Below are 23,365 nucleotides of genomic sequence, written 5' to 3'. Positions count from 1 at the left end.
TCAATGTTTTTTTGCGTGAGGGCTCTCACCTGGCAATTCCAATTGTCTCAGTCTTTTCCGTAGCTGTCATCCCCCGTCGATTGCGGGTCAAAGTCCACTGTGGCGGTGGTTGGGTTGTCCTGGGTTGCACCGGATCGGGGACTCCCATCCCCCCTTGCGGCAGTGGAGGGAGAGGCCTCCGATGTCGGCGCAGCCGTCGTGATGTCCTGCTGCTGTGCAGCTGAAGCTGGTTTTGAGACTGGCAGCGAGGTCACTGTATTTGTGTTCTCCTCGTCCCTCGCGGTCGATTCCGATGCGGGTGTTGCGATCGCCGACTCAGCCTCCTGTCGGTCTGCTGGGCTTCCGTCCCGGTTCCCCAACCTTTGGCATTGTCCATGATCCGACCCAGCGTTTCTCCTCTTGGAAACGCTGGTTTGACCATGCTGGATAAGTTGTCCATCCTTTATTTTAGTCCTCATTTTGGGCTCTACGGTACCCTATTTTGGAGGTGATGCACCGATTCTACGACTGCATAAGTTCTACGCATTCGGACTCGGTGATATAAATTGTCTAGGAGGTTGAATTCTCCACCATGTGTTTTGTTATTTTTAGGGCGTCCAGTTTGGACTACCGACGAATCAGAGCGGAGTGGGGGACCAAACCGGGCCCCGGACCGGTCAGAACGAGAACGTGGACACCAGGAGAGGCACGGGCTGGTTAGGGCGAGCGATAAGATCTCTCCTCCCGTTATGTTGGGAGGAGGTAATGCACAGTCCATCCCCCAGTGTTCTCGTCCCTCCCGGTGCCGAGGCGGTTGGTCCCCGAATCTGCACCTCTTGGCTTTAGGGTCAGTCCGGGCGTGTCTTCGCCCACAGCGAACCACTTGTCCTTTCATCATTCCCAAGCTTGGTTTGTTGTTTATTGACTTATTTGTTTATTCGGCACGTTTTTGCTTTTTTTTGAGTCACCTCCTTTGTTTACGCTGTTTTTGGTTTGTTGTTTATTTATTTATTTATTTATTCAGCACGTTTTTGCTTTTTTTGAGTAACCTCCTTTGTTTAGGCTGTTTTGTGTTCCTCCTTTCTATAAATGTATTCTTATTTTTATTACTGTTATCCACTTTTCTTAGTCTTGGTTTTTGATTAAAGAAATAAAAAAGAGAGAGAAAAAGAACGACGTGTTGTCTTTTTGTGTGAGTGCCCTTCTTGGCCTATGTGTGTCCTGTGTAATGTACGGGGCTGTATTGCCCTCTAGTGGCGAGAAGTAACCAAATGAGGTCATTTCCAAACGGAGAAAAAAAGGAAAAAAAAGGAAGCGCTATAAAGTGCCCGTCGCGACGTTTCGACCTTCTAGGGTCTTCCTCAGGCTTGGGCACCATGAAAAATAAGTAAATAAGCGAATAATTATTATTAGTGAAGTGGTTAATTAACCGTCTTACTGTTTATGTTGGCTTCAGCGGCTAAGGAGATGTTTTTCTCTCTCGTCGAGCAGCTGGGCAAAATGGTGGGGGCGGCCGAGTCTCCGCCTACTTTTATTTTTAGACCACGTGACTACGCTTCCGGGTCAATGATCCAATGCCTGATCTTAGTTTTTTGGGGAGGCGGTCCTTCACCATCCTTTTGCGATGACGTCAGCTCTTGTTTTTAAATCCAAACAGGTAAGTATTCCAAATATCAATTTTAGGATTAGGACCCTCGGTTTGAGATAGTCCATTTTCAAATTGGTTAAGTTTATCCGACCCAGCGTTTCTCCTCTTGGAAACGCTGGTTTGACCATGCTGGATAAGTTGTCCATCCCTTATTTTAGTCCTCATTTTGGGCTCTACGGTACCCTATTTTGGAGGTGATGTACCGATTCTACGACTGCATAAGTTCCCGGGGCGAGTGGTTATGGTTAGGTCCTGGGAAGGGTGAGGTGTCCGGACCACAAAGGAGCCAGCGGGAAACCCCCTCTACCCCCTTCTTCCTTGACCCAACCCACAACCAACAACACCCTCCATACTGGTCCTGTTCGCCTGATCTAATATCCAATTAAATTTCACGGTCTGGTCCGGCAACTACATCCCGCTTGGATGGCCTTCGGTCTACCAGCACCGACTCCCTGCAAGTGCCCGTCTTTGACTCTTCCACTGAGGTCTAGGTCTTAGCTTGCGATAATATGTAGCGAAAAAGCGTTCAGGGGCAGCGGTTGGGGCTAGAGGGCTATGGGCCGAGCATGTGAGCATGAGAGGGACCCCGATGGGCCTTGAGCCCGGTCACCTTCCTCCCGGATCCCCACGGCCATCCCCCAGTAATTTAACTGGCGTAGATCAATTTTAGGGTTAGGACCCTCAGTTTGAGATAGTCCATTTTCGAATTGGTTAAGTTTAGGAAGAGGTTAGAGTAAGTTGTTATTTGCTGATTAAGCTTCGACAAAGGCCTAAAATCGGCGCTGGGACCAAAATTATGGTTAGGGCTCATACTCGAGATTGGTTAAGTTTAGGAAGAGGTTTAGGATTAGTTGTTAGACTGTTTCTTTCTCAAATGTCTTTGGACTTTTTTTGAGGATTGGTTGTCGTGGCTTGGCTCGGGTAGCATCCCTTTAAGGAACGAAAAAGGTAGGAGTCAATGTTTTTTTGCGTGAGGGCTCTCACCTGGCAATTCCAATTGTCTCAGTCTTTTCCGTAGCTGTCATCCCCCGTCGATTGCGGGTCAAAGTCCACTGTGGCGGTGGTTGGGTTGTCCTGGGTTGCACCGGATCGGGGACTCCCATCCCCCCTTGCGGCAGTGGAGGGAGAGGCCTCCGATGTCGGCGCAGCCGTCGTGATGTCCTGCTGCTGTGCAGCTGAAGCTGGTTTTGAGACTGGCAGCGAGGTCACTGTATTTGTGTTCTCCTCGTCCCTCGCGGTCGATTCCGATGCGGGTGTTGCGATCGCCGACTCAGCCTCCTGTCGGTCTGCTGGGCTTCCGTCCCGGTTCCCCAACCTTTGGCATTGTCCATGATCCGACCCAGCGTTTCTCCTCTTGGAAACGCTGGTTTGACCATGCTGGATAAGTTGTCCATCCTTTATTTTAGTCCTCATTTTGGGCTCTACGGTACCCTATTTTGGAGGTGATGCACCGATTCTACGACTGCATAAGTTCTACGCATTCGGACTCGGTGATATAAATTGTCTAGGAGGTTGAATTCTCCACCATGTGTTTTGTTATTTTTAGGGCGTCCAGTTTGGACTACCGACGAATCAGAGCGGAGTGGGGGACCAAACCGGGCCCCGGACCGGTCAGAACGAGAACGTGGACACCAGGAGAGGCACGGGCTGGTTAGGGCGAGCGATAAGATCTCTCCTCCCGTTATGTTGGGAGGAGGTAATGCACAGTCCATCCCCCAGTGTTCTCGTCCCTCCCGGTGCCGAGGCGGTTGGTCCCCGAATCTGCACCTCTTGGCTTTAGGGTCAGTCCGGGCGTGTCTTCGCCCACAGCGAACCACTTGTCCTTTCATCATTCCCAAGCTTGGTTTGTTGTTTATTGACTTATTTGTTTATTCGGCACGTTTTTGCTTTTTTTTGAGTCACCTCCTTTGTTTACGCTGTTTTTGGTTTGTTGTTTATTTATTTATTTATTTATTCAGCACGTTTTTGCTTTTTTTGAGTAACCTCCTTTGTTTAGGCTGTTTTGTGTTCCTCCTTTCTATAAATGTATTCTTATTTTTATTACTGTTATCCACTTTTCTTAGTCTTGGTTTTTGATTAAAGAAATAAAAAAGAGAGAGAAAAAGAACGACGTGTTGTCTTTTTGTGTGAGTGCCCTTCTTGGCCTATGTGTGTCCTGTGTAATGTACGGGGCTGTATTGCCCTCTAGTGGCGAGAAGTAACCAAATGAGGTCATTTCCAAACGGAGAAAAAAAGGAAAAAAAAGGAAGCGCTATAAAGTGCCCGTCGCGACGTTTCGACCTTCTAGGGTCTTCCTCAGGCTTGGGCACCATGAAAAATAAGTAAATAAGCGAATAATTATTATTAGTGAAGTGGTTAATTAACCGTCTTACTGTTTATGTTGGCTTCAGCGGCTAAGGAGATGTTTTTCTCTCTCGTCGAGCAGCTGGGCAAAATGGTGGGGGCGGCCGAGTCTCCGCCTACTTTTATTTTTAGACCACGTGACTACGCTTCCGGGTCAATGATCCAATGCCTGATCTTAGTTTTTTGGGGAGGCGGTCCTTCACCATCCTTTTGCGATGACGTCAGCTCTTGTTTTTAAATCCAAACAGGTAAGTATTCCAAATATCAATTTTAGGATTAGGACCCTCGGTTTGAGATAGTCCATTTTCAAATTGGTTAAGTTTATCCGACCCAGCGTTTCTCCTCTTGGAAACGCTGGTTTGACCATGCTGGATAAGTTGTCCATCCCTTATTTTAGTCCTCATTTTGGGCTCTACGGTACCCTATTTTGGAGGTGATGTACCGATTCTACGACTGCATAAGTTCCCGGGGCGAGTGGTTATGGTTAGGTCCTGGGAAGGGTGAGGTGTCCGGACCACAAAGGAGCCAGCGGGAAACCCCCTCTACCCCCTTCTTCCTTGACCCAACCCACAACCAACAACACCCTCCATACTGGTCCTGTTCGCCTGATCTAATATCCAATTAAATTTCACGGTCTGGTCCGGCAACTACATCCCGCTTGGATGGCCTTCGGTCTACCAGCACCGACTCCCTGCAAGTGCCCGTCTTTGACTCTTCCACTGAGGTCTAGGTCTTAGCTTGCGATAATATGTAGCGAAAAAGCGTTCAGGGGCAGCGGTTGGGGCTAGAGGGCTATGGGCCGAGCATGTGAGCATGAGAGGGACCCCGATGGGCCTTGAGCCCGGTCACCTTCCTCCCGGATCCCCACGGCCATCCCCCAGTAATTTAACTGGCGTAGATCAATTTTAGGGTTAGGACCCTCAGTTTGAGATAGTCCATTTTCGAATTGGTTAAGTTTAGGAAGAGGTTAGAGTAAGTTGTTATTTGCTGATTAAGCTTCGACAAAGGCCTAAAATCGGCGCTGGGACCAAAATTATGGTTAGGGCTCATACTCGAGATTGGTTAAGTTTAGGAAGAGGTTTAGGATTAGTTGTTAGACTGTTTCTTTCTCAAATGTCTTTGGACTTTTTTTGAGGATTGGTTGTCGTGGCTTGGCTCGGGTAGCATCCCTTTAAGGAACGAAAAAGGTAGGAGTCAATGTTTTTTTGCGTGAGGGCTCTCACCTGGCAATTCCAATTGTCTCAGTCTTTTCCGTAGCTGTCATCCCCCGTCGATTGCGGGTCAAAGTCCACTGTGGCGGTGGTTGGGTTGTCCTGGGTTGCACCGGATCGGGGACTCCCATCCCCCCTTGCGGCAGTGGAGGGAGAGGCCTCCGATGTCGGCGCAGCCGTCGTGATGTCCTGCTGCTGTGCAGCTGAAGCTGGTTTTGAGACTGGCAGCGAGGTCACTGTATTTGTGTTCTCCTCGTCCCTCGCGGTCGATTCCGATGCGGGTGTTGCGATCGCCGACTCAGCCTCCTGTCGGTCTGCTGGGCTTCCGTCCCGGTTCCCCAACCTTTGGCATTGTCCATGATCCGACCCAGCGTTTCTCCTCTTGGAAACGCTGGTTTGACCATGCTGGATAAGTTGTCCATCCTTTATTTTAGTCCTCATTTTGGGCTCTACGGTACCCTATTTTGGAGGTGATGCACCGATTCTACGACTGCATAAGTTCTACGCATTCGGACTCGGTGATATAAATTGTCTAGGAGGTTGAATTCTCCACCATGTGTTTTGTTATTTTTAGGGCGTCCAGTTTGGACTACCGACGAATCAGAGCGGAGTGGGGGACCAAACCGGGCCCCGGACCGGTCAGAACGAGAACGTGGACACCAGGAGAGGCACGGGCTGGTTAGGGCGAGCGATAAGATCTCTCCTCCCGTTATGTTGGGAGGAGGTAATGCACAGTCCATCCCCCAGTGTTCTCGTCCCTCCCGGTGCCGAGGCGGTTGGTCCCCGAATCTGCACCTCTTGGCTTTAGGGTCAGTCCGGGCGTGTCTTCGCCCACAGCGAACCACTTGTCCTTTCATCATTCCCAAGCTTGGTTTGTTGTTTATTGACTTATTTGTTTATTCGGCACGTTTTTGCTTTTTTTTGAGTCACCTCCTTTGTTTACGCTGTTTTTGGTTTGTTGTTTATTTATTTATTTATTTATTCAGCACGTTTTTGCTTTTTTTGAGTAACCTCCTTTGTTTAGGCTGTTTTGTGTTCCTCCTTTCTATAAATGTATTCTTATTTTTATTACTGTTATCCACTTTTCTTAGTCTTGGTTTTTGATTAAAGAAATAAAAAAGAGAGAGAAAAAGAACGACGTGTTGTCTTTTTGTGTGAGTGCCCTTCTTGGCCTATGTGTGTCCTGTGTAATGTACGGGGCTGTATTGCCCTCTAGTGGCGAGAAGTAACCAAATGAGGTCATTTCCAAACGGAGAAAAAAAGGAAAAAAAAGGAAGCGCTATAAAGTGCCCGTCGCGACGTTTCGACCTTCTAGGGTCTTCCTCAGGCTTGGGCACCATGAAAAATAAGTAAATAAGCGAATAATTATTATTAGTGAAGTGGTTAATTAACCGTCTTACTGTTTATGTTGGCTTCAGCGGCTAAGGAGATGTTTTTCTCTCTCGTCGAGCAGCTGGGCAAAATGGTGGGGGCGGCCGAGTCTCCGCCTACTTTTATTTTTAGACCACGTGACTACGCTTCCGGGTCAATGATCCAATGCCTGATCTTAGTTTTTTGGGGAGGCGGTCCTTCACCATCCTTTTGCGATGACGTCAGCTCTTGTTTTTAAATCCAAACAGGTAAGTATTCCAAATATCAATTTTAGGATTAGGACCCTCGGTTTGAGATAGTCCATTTTCAAATTGGTTAAGTTTATCCGACCCAGCGTTTCTCCTCTTGGAAACGCTGGTTTGACCATGCTGGATAAGTTGTCCATCCCTTATTTTAGTCCTCATTTTGGGCTCTACGGTACCCTATTTTGGAGGTGATGTACCGATTCTACGACTGCATAAGTTCCCGGGGCGAGTGGTTATGGTTAGGTCCTGGGAAGGGTGAGGTGTCCGGACCACAAAGGAGCCAGCGGGAAACCCCCTCTACCCCCTTCTTCCTTGACCCAACCCACAACCAACAACACCCTCCATACTGGTCCTGTTCGCCTGATCTAATATCCAATTAAATTTCACGGTCTGGTCCGGCAACTACATCCCGCTTGGATGGCCTTCGGTCTACCAGCACCGACTCCCTGCAAGTGCCCGTCTTTGACTCTTCCACTGAGGTCTAGGTCTTAGCTTGCGATAATATGTAGCGAAAAAGCGTTCAGGGGCAGCGGTTGGGGCTAGAGGGCTATGGGCCGAGCATGTGAGCATGAGAGGGACCCCGATGGGCCTTGAGCCCGGTCACCTTCCTCCCGGATCCCCACGGCCATCCCCCAGTAATTTAACTGGCGTAGATCAATTTTAGGGTTAGGACCCTCAGTTTGAGATAGTCCATTTTCGAATTGGTTAAGTTTAGGAAGAGGTTAGAGTAAGTTGTTATTTGCTGATTAAGCTTCGACAAAGGCCTAAAATCGGCGCTGGGACCAAAATTATGGTTAGGGCTCATACTCGAGATTGGTTAAGTTTAGGAAGAGGTTTAGGATTAGTTGTTAGACTGTTTCTTTCTCAAATGTCTTTGGACTTTTTTTGAGGATTGGTTGTCGTGGCTTGGCTCGGGTAGCATCCCTTTAAGGAACGAAAAAGGTAGGAGTCAATGTTTTTTTGCGTGAGGGCTCTCACCTGGCAATTCCAATTGTCTCAGTCTTTTCCGTAGCTGTCATCCCCCGTCGATTGCGGGTCAAAGTCCACTGTGGCGGTGGTTGGGTTGTCCTGGGTTGCACCGGATCGGGGACTCCCATCCCCCCTTGCGGCAGTGGAGGGAGAGGCCTCCGATGTCGGCGCAGCCGTCGTGATGTCCTGCTGCTGTGCAGCTGAAGCTGGTTTTGAGACTGGCAGCGAGGTCACTGTATTTGTGTTCTCCTCGTCCCTCGCGGTCGATTCCGATGCGGGTGTTGCGATCGCCGACTCAGCCTCCTGTCGGTCTGCTGGGCTTCCGTCCCGGTTCCCCAACCTTTGGCATTGTCCATGATCCGACCCAGCGTTTCTCCTCTTGGAAACGCTGGTTTGACCATGCTGGATAAGTTGTCCATCCTTTATTTTAGTCCTCATTTTGGGCTCTACGGTACCCTATTTTGGAGGTGATGCACCGATTCTACGACTGCATAAGTTCTACGCATTCGGACTCGGTGATATAAATTGTCTAGGAGGTTGAATTCTCCACCATGTGTTTTGTTATTTTTAGGGCGTCCAGTTTGGACTACCGACGAATCAGAGCGGAGTGGGGGACCAAACCGGGCCCCGGACCGGTCAGAACGAGAACGTGGACACCAGGAGAGGCACGGGCTGGTTAGGGCGAGCGATAAGATCTCTCCTCCCGTTATGTTGGGAGGAGGTAATGCACAGTCCATCCCCCAGTGTTCTCGTCCCTCCCGGTGCCGAGGCGGTTGGTCCCCGAATCTGCACCTCTTGGCTTTAGGGTCAGTCCGGGCGTGTCTTCGCCCACAGCGAACCACTTGTCCTTTCATCATTCCCAAGCTTGGTTTGTTGTTTATTGACTTATTTGTTTATTCGGCACGTTTTTGCTTTTTTTTGAGTCACCTCCTTTGTTTACGCTGTTTTTGGTTTGTTGTTTATTTATTTATTTATTTATTCAGCACGTTTTTGCTTTTTTTGAGTAACCTCCTTTGTTTAGGCTGTTTTGTGTTCCTCCTTTCTATAAATGTATTCTTATTTTTATTACTGTTATCCACTTTTCTTAGTCTTGGTTTTTGATTAAAGAAATAAAAAAGAGAGAGAAAAAGAACGACGTGTTGTCTTTTTGTGTGAGTGCCCTTCTTGGCCTATGTGTGTCCTGTGTAATGTACGGGGCTGTATTGCCCTCTAGTGGCGAGAAGTAACCAAATGAGGTCATTTCCAAACGGAGAAAAAAAGGAAAAAAAAGGAAGCGCTATAAAGTGCCCGTCGCGACGTTTCGACCTTCTAGGGTCTTCCTCAGGCTTGGGCACCATGAAAAATAAGTAAATAAGCGAATAATTATTATTAGTGAAGTGGTTAATTAACCGTCTTACTGTTTATGTTGGCTTCAGCGGCTAAGGAGATGTTTTTCTCTCTCGTCGAGCAGCTGGGCAAAATGGTGGGGGCGGCCGAGTCTCCGCCTACTTTTATTTTTAGACCACGTGACTACGCTTCCGGGTCAATGATCCAATGCCTGATCTTAGTTTTTTGGGGAGGCGGTCCTTCACCATCCTTTTGCGATGACGTCAGCTCTTGTTTTTAAATCCAAACAGGTAAGTATTCCAAATATCAATTTTAGGATTAGGACCCTCGGTTTGAGATAGTCCATTTTCAAATTGGTTAAGTTTATCCGACCCAGCGTTTCTCCTCTTGGAAACGCTGGTTTGACCATGCTGGATAAGTTGTCCATCCCTTATTTTAGTCCTCATTTTGGGCTCTACGGTACCCTATTTTGGAGGTGATGTACCGATTCTACGACTGCATAAGTTCCCGGGGCGAGTGGTTATGGTTAGGTCCTGGGAAGGGTGAGGTGTCCGGACCACAAAGGAGCCAGCGGGAAACCCCCTCTACCCCCTTCTTCCTTGACCCAACCCACAACCAACAACACCCTCCATACTGGTCCTGTTCGCCTGATCTAATATCCAATTAAATTTCACGGTCTGGTCCGGCAACTACATCCCGCTTGGATGGCCTTCGGTCTACCAGCACCGACTCCCTGCAAGTGCCCGTCTTTGACTCTTCCACTGAGGTCTAGGTCTTAGCTTGCGATAATATGTAGCGAAAAAGCGTTCAGGGGCAGCGGTTGGGGCTAGAGGGCTATGGGCCGAGCATGTGAGCATGAGAGGGACCCCGATGGGCCTTGAGCCCGGTCACCTTCCTCCCGGATCCCCACGGCCATCCCCCAGTAATTTAACTGGCGTAGATCAATTTTAGGGTTAGGACCCTCAGTTTGAGATAGTCCATTTTCGAATTGGTTAAGTTTAGGAAGAGGTTAGAGTAAGTTGTTATTTGCTGATTAAGCTTCGACAAAGGCCTAAAATCGGCGCTGGGACCAAAATTATGGTTAGGGCTCATACTCGAGATTGGTTAAGTTTAGGAAGAGGTTTAGGATTAGTTGTTAGACTGTTTCTTTCTCAAATGTCTTTGGACTTTTTTTGAGGATTGGTTGTCGTGGCTTGGCTCGGGTAGCATCCCTTTAAGGAACGAAAAAGGTAGGAGTCAATGTTTTTTTGCGTGAGGGCTCTCACCTGGCAATTCCAATTGTCTCAGTCTTTTCCGTAGCTGTCATCCCCCGTCGATTGCGGGTCAAAGTCCACTGTGGCGGTGGTTGGGTTGTCCTGGGTTGCACCGGATCGGGGACTCCCATCCCCCCTTGCGGCAGTGGAGGGAGAGGCCTCCGATGTCGGCGCAGCCGTCGTGATGTCCTGCTGCTGTGCAGCTGAAGCTGGTTTTGAGACTGGCAGCGAGGTCACTGTATTTGTGTTCTCCTCGTCCCTCGCGGTCGATTCCGATGCGGGTGTTGCGATCGCCGACTCAGCCTCCTGTCGGTCTGCTGGGCTTCCGTCCCGGTTCCCCAACCTTTGGCATTGTCCATGATCCGACCCAGCGTTTCTCCTCTTGGAAACGCTGGTTTGACCATGCTGGATAAGTTGTCCATCCTTTATTTTAGTCCTCATTTTGGGCTCTACGGTACCCTATTTTGGAGGTGATGCACCGATTCTACGACTGCATAAGTTCTACGCATTCGGACTCGGTGATATAAATTGTCTAGGAGGTTGAATTCTCCACCATGTGTTTTGTTATTTTTAGGGCGTCCAGTTTGGACTACCGACGAATCAGAGCGGAGTGGGGGACCAAACCGGGCCCCGGACCGGTCAGAACGAGAACGTGGACACCAGGAGAGGCACGGGCTGGTTAGGGCGAGCGATAAGATCTCTCCTCCCGTTATGTTGGGAGGAGGTAATGCACAGTCCATCCCCCAGTGTTCTCGTCCCTCCCGGTGCCGAGGCGGTTGGTCCCCGAATCTGCACCTCTTGGCTTTAGGGTCAGTCCGGGCGTGTCTTCGCCCACAGCGAACCACTTGTCCTTTCATCATTCCCAAGCTTGGTTTGTTGTTTATTGACTTATTTGTTTATTCGGCACGTTTTTGCTTTTTTTTGAGTCACCTCCTTTGTTTACGCTGTTTTTGGTTTGTTGTTTATTTATTTATTTATTTATTCAGCACGTTTTTGCTTTTTTTGAGTAACCTCCTTTGTTTAGGCTGTTTTGTGTTCCTCCTTTCTATAAATGTATTCTTATTTTTATTACTGTTATCCACTTTTCTTAGTCTTGGTTTTTGATTAAAGAAATAAAAAAGAGAGAGAAAAGAACGACGTGTTGTCTTTTTGTGTGAGTGCCCTTCTTGGCCTATGTGTGTCCTGTGTAATGTACGGGGCTGTATTGCCCTCTAGTGGCGAGAAGTAACCAAATGAGGTCATTTCCAAACGGAGAAAAAAAGGAAAAAAAAGGAAGCGCTATAAAGTGCCCGTCGCGACGTTTCGACCTTCTAGGGTCTTCCTCAGGCTTGGGCACCATGAAAAATAAGTAAATAAGCGAATAATTATTATTAGTGAAGTGGTTAATTAACCGTCTTACTGTTTATGTTGGCTTCAGCGGCTAAGGAGATGTTTTTCTCTCTCGTCGAGCAGCTGGGCAAAATGGTGGGGGCGGCCGAGTCTCCGCCTACTTTTATTTTTAGACCACGTGACTACGCTTCCGGGTCAATGATCCAATGCCTGATCTTAGTTTTTTGGGGAGGCGGTCCTTCACCATCCTTTTGCGATGACGTCAGCTCTTGTTTTTAAATCCAAACAGGTAAGTATTCCAAATATCAATTTTAGGATTAGGACCCTCGGTTTGAGATAGTCCATTTTCAAATTGGTTAAGTTTATCCGACCCAGCGTTTCTCCTCTTGGAAACGCTGGTTTGACCATGCTGGATAAGTTGTCCATCCCTTATTTTAGTCCTCATTTTGGGCTCTACGGTACCCTATTTTGGAGGTGATGTACCGATTCTACGACTGCATAAGTTCCCGGGGCGAGTGGTTATGGTTAGGTCCTGGGAAGGGTGAGGTGTCCGGACCACAAAGGAGCCAGCGGGAAACCCCCTCTACCCCCTTCTTCCTTGACCCAACCCACAACCAACAACACCCTCCATACTGGTCCTGTTCGCCTGATCTAATATCCAATTAAATTTCACGGTCTGGTCCGGCAACTACATCCCGCTTGGATGGCCTTCGGTCTACCAGCACCGACTCCCTGCAAGTGCCCGTCTTTGACTCTTCCACTGAGGTCTAGGTCTTAGCTTGCGATAATATGTAGCGAAAAAGCGTTCAGGGGCAGCGGTTGGGGCTAGAGGGCTATGGGCCGAGCATGTGAGCATGAGAGGGACCCCGATGGGCCTTGAGCCCGGTCACCTTCCTCCCGGATCCCCACGGCCATCCCCCAGTAATTTAACTGGCGTAGATCAATTTTAGGGTTAGGACCCTCAGTTTGAGATAGTCCATTTTCGAATTGGTTAAGTTTAGGAAGAGGTTAGAGTAAGTTGTTATTTGCTGATTAAGCTTCGACAAAGGCCTAAAATCGGCGCTGGGACCAAAATTATGGTTAGGGCTCATACTCGAGATTGGTTAAGTTTAGGAAGAGGTTTAGGATTAGTTGTTAGACTGTTTCTTTCTCAAATGTCTTTGGACTTTTTTTGAGGATTGGTTGTCGTGGCTTGGCTCGGGTAGCATCCCTTTAAGGAACGAAAAAGGTAGGAGTCAATGTTTTTTTGCGTGAGGGCTCTCACCTGGCAATTCCAATTGTCTCAGTCTTTTCCGTAGCTGTCATCCCCCGTCGATTGCGGGTCAAAGTCCACTGTGGCGGTGGTTGGGTTGTCCTGGGTTGCACCGGATCGGGGACTCCCATCCCCCCTTGCGGCAGTGGAGGGAGAGGCCTCCGATGTCGGCGCAGCCGTCGTGATGTCCTGCTGCTGTGCAGCTGAAGCTGGTTTTGAGACTGGCAGCGAGGTCACTGTATTTGTGTTCTCCTCGTCCCTCGCGGTCGATTCCGATGCGGGTGTTGCGATCGCCGACTCAGCCTCCTGTCGGTCTGCTGGGCTTCCGTCCCGGTTCCCCAACCTTTGGCATTGTCCATGATCCGACCCAGCGTTTCTCCTCTTGGAAACGCTGGTTTGACCATGCTGGATAAGTTGTCCATCCTTTATTTTAGTCCTCATTTTGGGCTCTACGGTACCCTATTTTGGAGGTGATGCACCGATTCTACGACTGCATAAGTTCTGCGCATTCGGACTCGGTGATATAAATTGTCTAGGAGGTTGAATTCTCCACCATGTGTTTTGTTATTTTTAGGGCGTCCAGTTTGGACTACCGACGAATCAGAGCGGAGTGGGGGACCAAACCGGGCCCCGGACCGGTCAGAACGAGAACGTGGACACCAGGAGAGGCACGGGCTGGTTAGGGCGAGCGATAAGATCTCTCCTCCCGTTATGTTGGGAGGAGGTAATGCACAGTCCATCCCCCAGTGTTCTCGTCCCTCCCGGTGCCGAGGCGGTTGGTCCCCGAATCTGCACCTCTTGGCTTTAGGGTCAGTCCGGGCGTGTCTTCGCCCACAGCGAACCACTTGTCCTTTCATCATTCCCAAGCTTGGTTTGTTGTTTATTGACTTATTTGTTTATTCGGCACGTTTTTGCTTTTTTTTGAGTCACCTCCTTTGTTTACGCTGTTTTTGGTTTGTTGTTTATTTATTTATTTATTTATTCAGCACGTTTTTGCTTTTTTTGAGTCACCTCCTTTGTTTAGGCTGTTTTGTGTTTCTCTTTCTATAAATGTATTCTTATTTTTATTACTGTTATCCACTTTTCTTAGTCTTGGTTTTTGATTAAAGAAATAAAAAAGAGAGAGAAAAGAACGACGTGTTGTCTTTTTGTGTGAGTGCCCTTCTTGGCCTATGTGTGTCCTGTGTAATGTACGGGGCTGTATTGCCCTCTAGTGGCGAGAAGTAACCAAATGAGGTCATTTCCAAACGGAGAAAAAAAGGAAAAAAAAGGAAGCGCTATAAAGTGCCCGTCGCGACGTTTCGACCTTCTAGGGTCTTCCTCAGGCTTGGGCACCATGAAAAATAAGTAAATAAGCGAATAATTATTATTAGTGAAGTGGTTAATTAACCGTCTTACTGTTTATGTTGGCTTCAGCGGCTAAGGAGATGTTTTTCTCTCTCGTCGAGCAGCTGGGCAAAATGGTGGGGGCGGCCGAGTCTCCGCCTACTTTTATTTTTAGACCACGTGACTACGCTTCCGGGTCAATGATCCAATGGCTGATCTTAGTTTTTTGGGGAGGCGGTCCTTCACCATCCTTTTGCGATGACGTCAGCTCTTGTTTTTAAATCCAAACAGGTAAGTATTCCAAATATCAATTTTAGGATTAGGACCCTCGGTTTGAGATAGTCCATTTTCAAATTGGTTAAGTTTATCCGACCCAGCGTTTCTCCTCTTGGAAACGCTGGTTTGACCATGCTGGATAAGTTGTCCATCCCTTATTTTAGTCCTCATTTTGGGCTCTACGGTACCCTATTTTGGAGGTGATGCACCGATTCTACGACTGCATAAGTTCCCGGGGCGAGTGGTTATGGTTAGGTCCTGGGAAGGGTGAGGTGTCCGGACCACAAAGGAGCCAGCGGGAAACCCCCTCTACCCCCTTCTTCCTTGACCCAACCCACAACCAACAACACCCTCCATACTGGTCCTGTTCGCCTGATCTAATATCCAATTAAATTTCACGGTCTGGTCCGGCAACTACATCCCGCTTGGATGGCCTTCGGTCTACCAGCACCGACTCCCTGCAAGTGCCCGTCTTTGACTCTTCCACTGAGGTCTAGGTCTTAGCTTGCGATAATATGTAGCGAAAAAGCGTTCAGGGGCAGCGGTTGGGGCTAGAGGGCTATGGGCCGAGCATGTGAGCATGAGAGGGACCCCGATGGGCCTTGAGCCCGGTCACCTTCCTCCCGGATCCCCACGGCCATCCCCCAGTAATTTAACTGGCGTAGATCAATTTTAGGGTTAGGACCCTCAGTTTGAGATAGTCCATTTTCGAATTGGTTAAGTTTAGGAAGAGGTTAGAGTAAGTTGTTATTTGCTGATTAAGCTTCGACAAAGGCCTAAAATCGGCGCTGGGACCAAAATTATGGTTAGGGCTCATACTCGAGATTGGTTAAGTTTAGGAAGAGGTTTAGGATTAGTTGTTAGACTGTTTCTTTCTCAAATGTCTTTGGACTTTTTTTGAGGATTGGTTGTCGTGGCTTGGCTCGGGTAGCATCCCTTTAAGGAACGAAAAAGGTAGGAGTCAATGTTTTTTTGCGTGAGGGCTCTCACCTGGCAATTCCAATTGTCTCAGTCTTTTCCGTAGCTGTCATCCCCCGTCGATTGCGGGTCAAAGTCCACTGTGGCGGTGGTCGGGTTGTCCTGGGTTGCACCGGATCGGGGACTCCCATCCCCCCTCGCGGCAGTGGAGGGAGAGGCCTCCGATGTCGGCGCAGCCGTCGTGATGTCCTGCTGCTGTGCAGCTGAAGCTGGTTTTGAGACTGGCAGCGAGGTCACTGTATTTGTGTTCTCCTCGTCCCTCGCGGTCGATTCCGATGCGGGTGTTGCGATCGCCGACTCAGCCTCCTGTCGGTCTGCTGGGCTTCCGTCCCGGTTCCCCAACCTTTGGCATTGTCCATGATCCGACCCAGCGTTTCTCCTCTTGGAAACGCTGGTTTGACCATGCTGGATAAGTTGTCCATCCTTTATTTTAGTCCTCATTTTGGGCTCTACGGTACCCTATTTTGGAGGTGATGCACCGATTCTACGACTGCATAAGTTCTGCGCATTCGGACTCGGTGATATAAATTGTCTAGGAGGTTGAATTCTCCACCATGTGTTTTGTTATTTTTAGGGCGTCCAGTTTGGACTACCGACGAATCAGAGCGGAGTGGGGGACCAAACCGGGCCCCGGACCGGTCAGAACGAGAACGTGGACACCAGGAGAGGCACGGGCTGGTTAGGGCGAGCGATAAGATCTCTCCTCCCGTTATGTTGGGAGGAGGTAATGCACAGTCCATCCCCCAGTGTTCTCGTCCCTCCCGGTGCCGAGGCGGTTGGTCCCCGAATCTGCACCTCTTGGCTTTAGGGTCAGTCCGGGCGTGTCTTCGCCCACAGCGAACCACTTGTCCTTTCATCATTCCCAAGCTTGGTTTGTTGTTTATTGACTTATTTGTTTATTCGGCACGTTTTTGCTTTTTTTTGAGTCACCTCCTTTGTTTACGCTGTTTTTGGTTTGTTGTTTATTTATTTATTTATTTATTCAGCACGTTTTTGCTTTTTTTGAGTCACCTCCTTTGTTTAGGCTGTTTTGTGTTTTTCTTTTCTATAAATGTATTCTTATTTTTATTACTGTTATCCACTTTTCTTAGTCTTGGTTTTTGATTAAAGAAATAAAAAAGAGAGAGAAAGAACGACGTGTTGTCTTTTTGTGTGAGTGCCCTTCTTGGCCTATGTGTGTCCTGTGTAATGTACGGGGCTGTATTGCCCTCTAGTGGCGAGAAGTAACCAAATGAGGTCATTTCCAAACGGAGAAAAAAAGGAAAAAAAAGGAAGCGCTATAAAGTGCCCGTCGCGACGTTTCGACCTTCTAGGGTCTTCCTCAGGCTTGGGCACCATGAAAAATAAGTAAATAAGCGAATAATTATTATTAGTGAAGTGGTTAATTAACCGTCTTACTGTTTATGTTGGCTTCAGCGGCTAAGGAGATGTTTTTCTCTCTCGTCGAGCAGCTGGGCAAAATGGTGGGGGCGGCCGAGTCTCCGCCTACTTTTATTTTTAGACCACGTGACTACGCTTCCGGGTCAATGATCCAATGGCTGATCTTAGTTTTTTGGGGAGGCGGTCCTTCACCATCCTTTTGCGATGACGTCAGCTCTTGTTTTTAAATCCAAACAGGTAAGTATTCCAAATATCAATTTTAGGATTAGGACCCTCGGTTTGAGATAGTCCATTTTCAAATTGGTTAAGTTTATCCGACCCAGCGTTTCTCCTCTTGGAAACGCTGGTTTGACCATGCTGGATAAGTTGTCCATCCCTTATTTTAGTCCTCATTTTGGGCTCTACGGTACCCTATTTTGGAGGTGATGCACCGATTCTACGACTGCATAAGTTCCCGGGGCGAGTGGTTATGGTTAGGTCCTGGGAAGGGTGAGGTGTCCGGACCACAAAGGAGCCAGCGGGAAACCCCCTCTACCCCCTTCTTCCTTGACCCAACCCACAACCAACAACACCCTCCATACTGGTCCTGTTCGCCTGATCTAATATCCAATTAAATTTCACGGTCTGGTCCGGCAACTACATCCCGCTTGGATGGCCTTCGGTCTACCAGCACCGACTCCCTGCAAGTGCCCGTCTTTGACTCTTCCACTGAGGTCTAGGTCTTAGCTTGCGATAATATGTAGCGAAAAAGCGTTCAGGGGCAGCGGTTGGGGCTAGAGGGCTATGGGCCGAGCATGTGAGCATGAGAGGGACCCCGATGGGCCTTGAGCCCGGTCACCTTCCTCCCGGATCCCCACGGCCATCCCCCAGTAATTTAACTGGCGTAGATCAATTTTAGGGTTAGGACCCTCAGTTTGAGATAGTCCATTTTCGAATTGGTTAAGTTTAGGAAGAGGTTAGAGTAAGTTGTTATTTGCTGATTAAGCTTCGACAAAGGCCTAAAATCGGCGCTGGGACCAAAATTATGGTTAGGGCTCATACTCGAGATTGGTTAAGTTTAGGAAGAGGTTTAGGATTAGTTGTTAGACTGTTTCTTTCTCAAATGTCTTTGGACTTTTTTTGAGGATTGGTTGTCGTGGCTTGGCTCGGGTAGCATCCCTTTAAGGAACGAAAAAGGTAGGAGTCAATGTTTTTTTGCGTGAGGGCTCTCACCTGGCAATTCCAATTGTCTCAGTCTTTTCCGTAGCTGTCATCCCCCGTCGATTGCGGGTCAAAGTCCACTGTGGCGGTGGTCGGGTTGTCCTGGGTTGCACCGGATCGGGGACTCCCATCCCCCCTCGCGGCAGTGGAGGGAGAGGCCTCCGATGTCGGCGCAGCCGTCGTGATGTCCTGCTGCTGTGCAGCTGAAGCTGGTTTTGAGACTGGCAGCGAGGTCACTGTATTTGTGTTCTCCTCGTCCCTCGCGGTCGATTCCGATGCGGGTGTTGCGATCGCCGACTCAGCCTCCTGTCGGTCTGCTGGGCTTCCGTCCCGGTTCCCCAACCTTTGGCATTGTCCATGATCCGACCCAGCGTTTCTCCTCTTGGAAACGCTGGTTTGACCATGCTGGATAAGTTGTCCATCCTTTATTTTAGTCCTCATTTTGGGCTCTACGGTACCCTATTTTGGAGGTGATGCACCGATTCTACGACTGCATAAGTTCTGCGCATTCGGACTCGGTGATATAAATTGTCTAGGAGGTTGAATTCTCCACCATGTGTTTTGTTATTTTTAGGGCGTCCAGTTTGGACTACCGACGAATCAGAGCGGAGTGGGGGACCAAACCGGGCCCCGGACCGGTCAGAACGAGAACGTGGACACCAGGAGAGGCACGGGCTGGTTAGGGCGAGCGATAAGATCTCTCCTCCCGTTATGTTGGGAGGAGGTAATGCACAGTCCATCCCCCAGTGTTCTCGTCCCTCCCGGTGCCGAGGCGGTTGGTCCCCGAATCTGCACCTCTTGGCTTTAGGGTCAGTCCGGGCGTGTCTTCGCCCACAGCGAACCACTTGTCCTTTCATCATTCCCAAGCTTGGTTTGTTGTTTATTGACTTATTTGTTTATTCGGCACGTTTTTGCTTTTTTTTGAGTCACCTCCTTTGTTTACGCTGTTTTTGGTTTGTTGTTTATTTATTTATTTATTTATTCAGCACGTTTTTGCTTTTTTTGAGTCACCTCCTTTGTTTAGGCTGTTTTGTGTTTTTCTTTTCTATAAATGTATTCTTATTTTTATTACTGTTATCCACTTTTCTTAGTCTTGGTTTTTGATTAAAGAAATAAAAAAGAGAGAGAAAGAACGACGTGTTGTCTTTTTGTGTGAGTGCCCTTCTTGGCCTATGTGTGTCCTGTGTAATGTACGGGGCTGTATTGCCCTCTAGTGGCGAGAAGTAACCAAATGAGGTCATTTCCAAACGGAGAAAAAAAGGAAAAAAAAGGAAGCGCTATAAAGTGCCCGTCGCGACGTTTCGACCTTCTAGGGTCTTCCTCAGGCTTGGGCACCATGAAAAATAAGTAAATAAGCGAATAATTATTATTAGTGAAGTGGTTAATTAACCGTCTTACTGTTTATGTTGGCTTCAGCGGCTAAGGAGATGTTTTTCTCTCTCGTCGAGCAGCTGGGCAAAATGGTGGGGGCGGCCGAGTCTCCGCCTACTTTTATTTTTAGACCACGTGACTACGCTTCCGGGTCAATGATCCAATGGCTGATCTTAGTTTTTTGGGGAGGCGGTCCTTCACCATCCTTTTGCGATGACGTCAGCTCTTGTTTTTAAATCCAAACAGGTAAGTATTCCAAATATCAATTTTAGGATTAGGACCCTCGGTTTGAGATAGTCCATTTTCAAATTGGTTAAGTTTATCCGACCCAGCGTTTCTCCTCTTGGAAACGCTGGTTTGACCATGCTGGATAAGTTGTCCATCCCTTATTTTAGTCCTCATTTTGGGCTCTACGGTACCCTATTTTGGAGGTGATGCACCGATTCTACGACTGCATAAGTTCCCGGGGCGAGTGGTTATGGTTAGGTCCTGGGAAGGGTGAGGTGTCCGGACCACAAAGGAGCCAGCGGGAAACCCCCTCTACCCCCTTCTTCCTTGACCCAACCCACAACCAACAACACCCTCCATACTGGTCCTGTTCGCCTGATCTAATATCCAATTAAATTTCACGGTCTGGTCCGGCAACTACATCCCGCTTGGATGGCCTTCGGTCTACCAGCACCGACTCCCTGCAAGTGCCCGTCTTTGACTCTTCCACTGAGGTCTAGGTCTTAGCTTGCGATAATATGTAGCGAAAAAGCGTTCAGGGGCAGCGGTTGGGGCTAGAGGGCTATGGGCCGAGCATGTGAGCATGAGAGGGACCCCGATGGGCCTTGAGCCCGGTCACCTTCCTCCCGGATCCCCACGGCCATCCCCCAGTAATTTAACTGGCGTAGATCAATTTTAGGGTTAGGACCCTCAGTTTGAGATAGTCCATTTTCGAATTGGTTAAGTTTAGGAAGAGGTTAGAGTAAGTTGTTATTTGCTGATTAAGCTTCGACAAAGGCCTAAAATCGGCGCTGGGACCAAAATTATGGTTAGGGCTCATACTCGAGATTGGTTAAGTTTAGGAAGAGGTTTAGGATTAGTTGTTAGACTGTTTCTTTCTCAAATGTCTTTGGACTTTTTTTGAGGATTGGTTGTCGTGGCTTGGCTCGGGTAGCATCCCTTTAAGGAACGAAAAAGGTAGGAGTCAATGTTTTTTTGCGTGAGGGCTCTCACCTGGCAATTCCAATTGTCTCAGTCTTTTCCGTAGCTGTCATCCCCCGTCGATTGCGGGTCAAAGTCCACTGTGGCGGTGGTCGGGTTGTCCTGGGTTGCACCGGATCGGGGACTCCCATCCCCCCTCGCGGCAGTGGAGGGAGAGGCCTCCGATGTCGGCGCAGCCGTCGTGATGTCCTGCTGCTGTGCAGCTGAAGCTGGTTTTGAGACTGGCAGCGAGGTCACTGTATTTGTGTTCTCCTCGTCCCTCGCGGTCGATTCCGATGCGGGTGTTGCGATCGCCGACTCAGCCTCCTGTCGGTCTGCTGGGCTTCCGTCCCGGTTCCCCAACCTTTGGCATTGTCCATGATCCGACCCAGCGTTTCTCCTCTTGGAAACGCTGGTTTGACCATGCTGGATAAGTTGTCCATCCTTTATTTTAGTCCTCATTTTGGGCTCTACGGTACCCTATTTTGGAGGTGATGCACCGATTCTACGACTGCATAAGTTCTGCGCATTCGGACTCGGTGATATAAATTGTCTAGGAGGTTGAATTCTCCACCATGTGTTTTTGTTATTTTTAGGGCGTCCAGTTTGGACTACCGACGAATCAGAGCGGAGTGGGGGACCAAACCGGGCCCCGGACCGGTCAGAACGAGAACGTGGACACCAGGAGAGGCACGGGCTGGTTAGGGCGAGCGATAAGATCTCTCCTCCCGTTATGTTGGGAGGAGGTAATGCACAGTCCATCCCCCAGTGTTCTCGTCCCTCCCGGTGCCGAGGCGGTTGGTCCCCGAATCTGCACCTCTTGGCTTTAGGGTCAGTCCGGGCGTGTCTTCGCCCACAGCGAACCACTTGTCCTTTCATCATTCCCAAGCTTGGTTTGTTGTTTATTGACTTATTTGTTTATTCGGCACGTTTTTGCTTTTTTTTGAGTCACCTCCTTTGTTTACGCTGTTTTTGGTTTGTTGTTTATTTATTTATTTATTTATTCAGCACGTTTTTGCTTTTTTTGAGTCACCTCCTCTGTTTAGGCTGTTTTGTGTTTTTCTTTTCTATAAATGTATTCTTATTTTTATTACTGTTATCCACTTTTCTTAGTCTTGGTTTTTGATTAAAGAAATAAAAAAGAGAGAGAAAGAACGACGTGTTGTCTTTTTGTGTGAGTGCCCTTCTTGGCCTATGTGTGTCCTGTGTAATGTACGGGGCTGTATTGCCCTCTAGTGGCGAGAAGTAACCAAATGAGGTCATTTCCAAACGGAGAAAAAAAGGAAAAAAAAGGAAGCGCTATAAAGTGCCCGTCGCGACGTTTCGACCTTCTAGGGTCTTCCTCAGGCTTGGGCACCATGAAAAATAAGTAAATAAGCGAATAATTATTATTAGTGAAGTGGTTAATTAACCGTCTTACTGTTTATGTTGGCTTCAGCGGCTAAGGAGATGTTTTTCTCTCTCGTCGAGCAGCTGGGCAAAATGGTGGGGGCGGCCGAGTCTCCGCCTACTTTTATTTTTAGACCACGTGACTACGCTTCCGGGTCAATGATCCAATGGCTGATCTTAGTTTTTTGGGGAGGCGGTCCTTCACCATCCTTTTGCGATGACGTCAGCTCTTGTTTTTAAATCCAAACAGGTAAGTATTCCAAATATCAATTTTAGGATTAGGACCCTCGGTTTGAGATAGTCCATTTTCAAATTGGTTAAGTTTATCCGACCCAGCGTTTCTCCTCTTGGAAACGCTGGTTTGACCATGCTGGATAAGTTGTCCATCCCTTATTTTAGTCCTCATTTTGGGCTCTACGGTACCCTATTTTGGAGGTGATGCACCGATTCTACGACTGCATAAGTTCCCGGGGCGAGTGGTTATGGTTAGGTCCTGGGAAGGGTGAGGTGTCCGGACCACAAAGGAGCCAGCGGGAAACCCCCTCTACCCCCTTCTTCCTTGACCCAACCCACAACCAACAACACCCTCCATACTGGTCCTGTTCGCCTGATCTAATATCCAATTAAATTTCACGGTCTGGTCCGGCAACTACATCCCGCTTGGATGGCCTTCGGTCTACCAGCACCGACTCCCTGCAAGTGCCCGTCTTTGACTCTTCCACTGAGGTCTAGGTCTTAGCTTGCGATAATATGTAGCGAAAAAGCGTTCAGGGGCAGCGGTTGGGGCTAGAGGGCTATGGGCCGAGCATGTGAGCATGAGAGGGACCCCGATGGGCCTTGAGCCCGGTCACCTTCCTCCCGGATCCCCACGGCCATCCCCCAGTAATTTAACTGGCGTAGATCAATTTTAGGGTTAGGACCCTCAGTTTGAGATAGTCCATTTTCGAATTGGTTAAGTTTAGGAAGAGGTTAGAGTAAGTTGTTATTTGCTGATTAAGCTTCGACAAAGGCCTAAAATCGGCGCTGGGACCAAAATTATGGTTAGGGCTCATACTCGAGATTGGTTAAGTTTAGGAAGAGGTTTAGGATTAGTTGTTAGACTGTTTCTTTCTCAAATGTCTTTGGACTTTTTTTGAGGATTGGTTGTCGTGGCTTGGCTCGGGTAGCATCCCTTTAAGGAACGAAAAAGGTAGGAGTCAATGTTTTTTTGCGTGAGGGCTCTCACCTGGCAATTCCAATTGTCTCAGTCTTTTCCGTAGCTGTCATCCCCCGTCGATTGCGGGTCAAAGTCCACTGTGGCGGTGGTCGGGTTGTCCTGGGTTGCACCGGAT

Source organism: Phyllopteryx taeniolatus, chromosome 1, assembly GCF_024500385.1.
Source record: "Phyllopteryx taeniolatus isolate TA_2022b chromosome 1, UOR_Ptae_1.2, whole genome shotgun sequence".
NCBI lineage: Eukaryota > Metazoa > Chordata > Actinopteri > Syngnathiformes > Syngnathidae > Phyllopteryx > Phyllopteryx taeniolatus.
The sequence above is the reverse complement of the archived record's forward strand: the minus strand, read 5'-3'. Positions refer to the sequence as shown.